At 42.4% G+C, this 5887-nt stretch overlaps 1 long non-coding RNA gene across 1 annotated transcript; it reads right to left on the reverse strand.

The window, feature by feature from the left end:
- Positions 1–1863: 1863 nt before the first annotated feature.
- LOC134443706 (uncharacterized) lies at positions 1864–3752 on the reverse strand. Its single transcript, XR_010033718.1, has 4 exons — positions 3608–3752; positions 2984–3064; positions 2596–2673; positions 1864–2357 (listed from the first exon to the last, which is right to left on the reverse strand). It is a non-coding gene; the product is annotated as an uncharacterized LOC134443706 (long non-coding RNA).
- Between the last annotated feature and the right edge of the window lie 2135 nt (positions 3753–5887).

Here is a 5887-nt window from a genome sequence, read left to right on the forward strand (position 1 = left end):
TGAGAATTTAATGACGTCAATTCACCTCCGTGACAACAGGGGGCGAACCCATAGATGTGTATAGAAGACTAGATACGTCACCCCCTTCGCCGACAATTGAAGTCGAACGTCCGCACATGGCGGCCATCTTACCACAGCCAACTGGCGCACCTATCTGCATTGAGTTGGTAGTAATGTGTTCATCAGATGACCGTAATTTCCTCAAATTTCAAGCAATTTTTTTAAAGGTTTTGGTTGTTATACGGTATAAACAAACTTAAGTAGCCTATGTAGGCTATTCCTGATTCTGCGTTGTGATTCATTTTTATATTACATCATATTAATAACATTAGGCATATCTCAGCATAGCCCTAGCCTATCCATGCAATTAAATAGATCCCGTAAATAAACGTACGACCCATCATTGATTCTCCTTAAAAGCCCCACTTGGCGTAGGCCTGCATTTCTTCAAGCAAGTCGTCTCTGTCCACAATTAATTGGCCCACCCTAGTACCCAGATAGCAAAAATGTTCTGGGCTTTTTATGGCCCAGAAACCTTGGTTCATCCTGGTAATATGCCGCAATATGCAGGGGTTACTCCCGGGCCTAAAACGGGCCACAAGACTTTGCCGGAATCATGCCAGAAAGCAGCCAGTAGAATGCCAAGAACGTTCGACAGAGTGCCGGCACCTTACCAGATGTTTGCCAGAAGACCCAGAAATGGCCCATGAGCCTACCACAAGATTGCCAGAACCCTACCGATTAAAACCCATAAATATGCCGGAATGTATTTAACCTTCCCAATAATAATAATAATAATAATAATAAAGAATAAAACCCACAAAAAATCATGCAAATTGGCCATTTATTATCTTTAGTAGGCTACAACATTCATCCATTCAATAGATTTTGGAAATTGAAAATGTATGACATTTTAAACAAGAATTTTCAGAAAAGAAAACAAAATGATCAAAATGCATTTTTTTTAAACTCACAGCCTTTCTTAAAATATCCCTTCATATGTTTTAAATGGAATTTTCCAAAAAACAAACCAAATGATTAACACCTTTCTCATAACATATCCCTTTGAGTTATTAAAAAAAAAACGTTCAGAAAATAAACAAAATAATAAATATTTTGTAACGCATAAACCTTTAAGATATCGGTGAGAAAAACGCACAAGACCTTGCAGTCGTACATTGTATTTTCTTCTTTGAACATGTGTTAATCATATAGACCAATGTTTCTCAAACTTTTTCATACCAAGGACCACTTAGTCCCCCCAAAAATGTTCAAGGACCACCTGTTAACTGAATTGACAGTTGACAGGTGGTAATTTTGCAGATCACATGCCTTTTATTCAAGTCTGTCTTATTGTGGTGAAAATGAGACTTCAGCTATAGCATTGCAATATGGTTATAAATATAGCCTACTGTTAGCTTGTCTTGGAAAAATAGAAATCCCCTCGTGGACCACCTGAGCTCTGTCGCGGACCACTAGTGGTCCCCTGACCACACTTTGAGAATCACTGGTGTAGACAAACATGTAAAATACATACAATCAGGGTGCGGTTTGTAGGGGGATTGTCCCCTCTTCTGGTTTTGATATTGTCACTTTTTCCACATGATTTTAATCATAGTTTAATGTAACTCCATTGATATTGTTGACATCTGAAACACATCCCCCTTTCTGGTTTTCTGACAAATCGCACCCTGCATACAATATAAAAAGTTGAGTCCTTTCCTGAGACGTTCTGCAGTCAGGGAGCTCCTGAGACATTTGACCCACAGGTACCAAACATACCTTTTAAGGCGACATCTTTGTCATGATGTGTTAATTCAGCACTGTGGCATAAATCATCTCAATTACAAAATACATCCGATGCAGCCTTTTCGATCTTGGCTACTTTGAGCATGTGTGTGTGTCTGACCTAGTTCACAGTCCAGTGTGTTTGTGTGTGTACCGTAGCATGCATGCGTGCAGGTATTTGTTGCTGCTTGGGATGCCATTGTGGTTCGGATGAAGGCACACCACACCTGGGGAGAAAGTCAATGCTGAAGGACAGGACTCGCGTAGGTGGGGCACGATGGTGGAATCATTGCCGTGTGTATCGATTCAGATTATTTGCCAACATCACCAGAGACTCATCTTGTTTGAGAGTGCGTGTATGTGTGTGCACGTGCGCCTGTGTCTATGTGCATGTTTATATGCTGGTGTGTGTGTGTGTGTGCTGGGCATAAAAAAGGGCAAATGTCTGACATTCCGTTCTTGGTCTGTGCTTCTCTTCCTCACCCCATCTCAGTCTGCTGCCAGGTACAGCCACCTCTTCGTACGATTTTCCACCTCCTAGTGGGTGGCCTGGATGCATCTCTCTATTTCTCCAAAAAGTAAAGATACAAAAATGGCATTGAATCAGCAAATTTCAATGATCATTTCACCTGCAACAACATTCTTGAACTCTTATCCCTGGAACGATACATTGAGATTTGATACAGTTCATTTTTTCATGGGACAACAATTAATAAATTTCACTTTGACACATTGAATAGTAGCCAGTGTACAACAATATAACTACTTCAATTCAACTTCAGAATGCATCCATGTAAATCAACTTACTGCTTGAGGATGTCTGTCTGGCCCCATGACGAAAGTCCCCCTTTTGGTCCCTGGCTGGAACGTGGCACATGGACTGACCTGTAACGAGAGTGAGATAGTCAAATGTTTAAGTCCTGTTCTACATATACACAGGGTTAAAAAGTTCAGTATTATGCAAATTATATTATTTCACTGATATACCTAAATAATCAAGAAAAACTAAACAAAAAATTGGCATAAGTTTGTTTGTAGCACATGCACACTCAGAAAGATGGGCGGGCGGGCACGCGCACACACACATTTGATTTTTTATGGACTGACCTTATACAAGATTGGTAATCAAATGCTTGTGTTCTATTTAAAGACAATTCACATGATTTCCTTTATTTGATGTAGAAGATCAACTTACTGTTTGAGGATCTCTGTTGATCCATGTCACTGGAAATTCCTCTCGGGCCCCTGGCCTGAAGACGTGGGCTCATGGACTGACCTGTGACAAGAGCAATAGTCAAAATTGTTTGGGTCATTCTAGGTATAGGGGTCTGTTAAGTCCAGGCAGGATTCACTTTCACTGTCCAGTCTGCTCCTACAGTTATACACAGGGCTGTTAATTAACTTTTTTCTCCACCAACCAAAATGGCAAGAATTTTACTATTAAAACACACACTTAATAATGACTCAAAGTGGCTAGTAAGTTGGTCTTTTCTACATATGCTAAAAAAAAAATTCAACTGTTCACTAGGAATGCTGATTATGGAGGAGTGCTGTTTCACTTTTTTTCTCATAAGCAGGTGCACTTTGGCTCAAGGAAATAAAGTTGCTCAAAATGATGGTCAGACTTAGCTCCAGTGACTGTTGATAAGGCCTGCCAAAGATTCCAAGGCACACTGATGGTGAATTTAAAAAGCCTTTAATTAAACCCTTTAAGACCTTATCACTAGCTGGAGCTAATTCTGACCATAATGTTAAGTCCTTTTTATACATACAATAGACACCTTTATATTGCATCATTTTCTTATGTAAATCAACTTACTGCTTGAGGATCGCCGTCTTTCCTCATGTTGTAGAGCCTCCTCTTTGGTCCCTGTCCCTCACCCGTGTTAGTGAGCTGATGGACTCTCCTGTGACAAGAGTACATGGACTATTTTATTGCAAATCTGATATTTCTGTTAATCACATTACCTTGTGCATGTGTAATAATAAGGGCAGCTACTTTGTGTCCTCAAAGATCTATCATTCACGTATGTCACAAACTGCCCTCTTTCGTCTGATAACGACCTAAGAAACTGGTGGCTATATTGCATAAAGCGATGTGGACTCGAGAATAGCACTAGAACTAGAGCTCAGGGTAAAGCAATAATCCGTGACCTGACATTAGTCATCATGTTCTCAACATTAGTCAACATGACATTAGTCATCATGTTCTCAACATTAGTCAACATGACATTAGTCAACAACTTTTATGGATATTTCTAATTGATTTTTTGGAAGTTGTACTACTGAAATAAAACAAAGTTTCTCTTCTCCCTGTCAAGTAAACTCCAGTGATTTCCTGCCAAGTCAACTGCATCGTGTTTTTTCTTTTCCTTCAAACCTCCGCGGTAGGGTAGAAGAATAGAACACAACTGACCTAGCAGGGCTGAGTTCCCCCCGGACTGCCGTAAGCACATTGACCAATCACCGTCTTCAAGCATAGCTCAGCTCACGGACATTTCAGTCTGGGAGAACCATGCGTGTACTGCAGCCAGGGGTCGTTTTGTCGCTGCACAGGGGGGCGTGGTGGCTGCTTTTCTGTGCAGAACCTCCGTGGACGCGCGACTCTGAATCCCCCTTCACTCACTGCATCCGCCACAGAGCAGCGCCCGCCCACACACAGACATGGGACGTCCCTTGCCGAGGTAGGTTGGCGACGTGTGTAACCCCTTGGATTACTGATAGGCCTACTCCTGGACACTTTGGTGGTAACTCTGTCTTGGCCACCCAGCACAGGTGACACTATGTACACTTTATTTTTGGTGTGTGTGTGTGTGTGTGTGTGTGTGTGTGTGTGTGTGTGTGTGTGTGTGTGTGTGTGTGTGTGTGTGTGTGTGTGTGAGAGAGAGAGAGAGAGAGAGAGAGAGAGAGAGAGAGAGAGAGAGAGAGAGAGAGAGAGAGAGAGAGAGAGAGAGAGAGAGAGAGAGTGTGTGGAGTGACACAGGGGGCGACCCCCCACGCTCCCCCCATCCTTTTTCCAAGGAATACTATGGACATTGTACTAGACAGAGAGACTATGGACACTCCTGGACACTTTATGGCCACTTTGTCTTGGCTTCTATGTGCCACTTGGCACATGTTAACACTGTGGACACTTTACACTTTATATTTTGGTGTGTGTGTTGTGTGTGTGTGTGTGTGTGTGTGTGTGTGTGTGTGTGTGTGTGTGTGTGTGTGTGTGTGTGTGTGTGTGTGTGTGTGTGTTTGTGTGTGTGAGAGAGAGAGAGATGCCTTGGCAAAATGTGTGTTATGTCTTGTGTGCAATGTCTTTAATTATGTATGTGTGTATGCTACTTGACACCTTCATTTCCCCCTGGGATCAATAAACTATACTCTACTCTACTCTCTACTCTACTCTCAAAGACGAAAGTTCCCGCTTGCCCAACACTTCATGGAAGCTGGCCACCCTTATCCTCTCTCTGCTTCACTGTCATTGAACATGTCAAAGAATCACGCAGAGGGGGCAACACAGAAAAAACACTATTGCAAAGGGAATGTTTTTGGATATGGACCCTTAAATCTCTCCAACCAAGGGGAATGAACGATGAACTATCTTTATCCTGTCTCTTGTGAATTTACCCTGCATTATCTTTATTATGTTTTATCAAGACATTCTATTGACTAATAACTTTCTCCGATATGCCTATTGACTCCTTATGTATTATTTATATAGTTTATCACTGCAATGGGGATACCGGGGCTAGTTGGTACACTTTTCAGTTCGAGTGTCATATCTTTGTCATACATTGCTTTAAAACTCCCCTACTAAGATTTTCTAAAAGGTTTACATCTCAGCTAAATATCATGTCATGTCTAAATCATCATGCAATCATGGGCAGTCATGGGTGAGCGGTTAGGGCGTCAGACTTGCATCCCAGAGGTTGCCGGTTCGACTCCCGACCCGCCAGGTTGGTGGGGGGGGTAATCAACCAGTGCTCTCCCCCATCCTCCTCCATGACTGAGGTACCCTGAGCATGGTACCGTCCCACCGCACTGCTCCCCATGGGGTGCCACTGAGGGCTGCCCCGTTGCACGGGTGAGGCATAAATGCAATTTCGTT

Source organism: Engraulis encrasicolus, unplaced genomic scaffold (assembly GCF_034702125.1).
Source record: "Engraulis encrasicolus isolate BLACKSEA-1 unplaced genomic scaffold, IST_EnEncr_1.0 scaffold_35_np1212, whole genome shotgun sequence".
Lineage (NCBI taxonomy): Eukaryota > Metazoa > Chordata > Actinopteri > Clupeiformes > Engraulidae > Engraulis > Engraulis encrasicolus.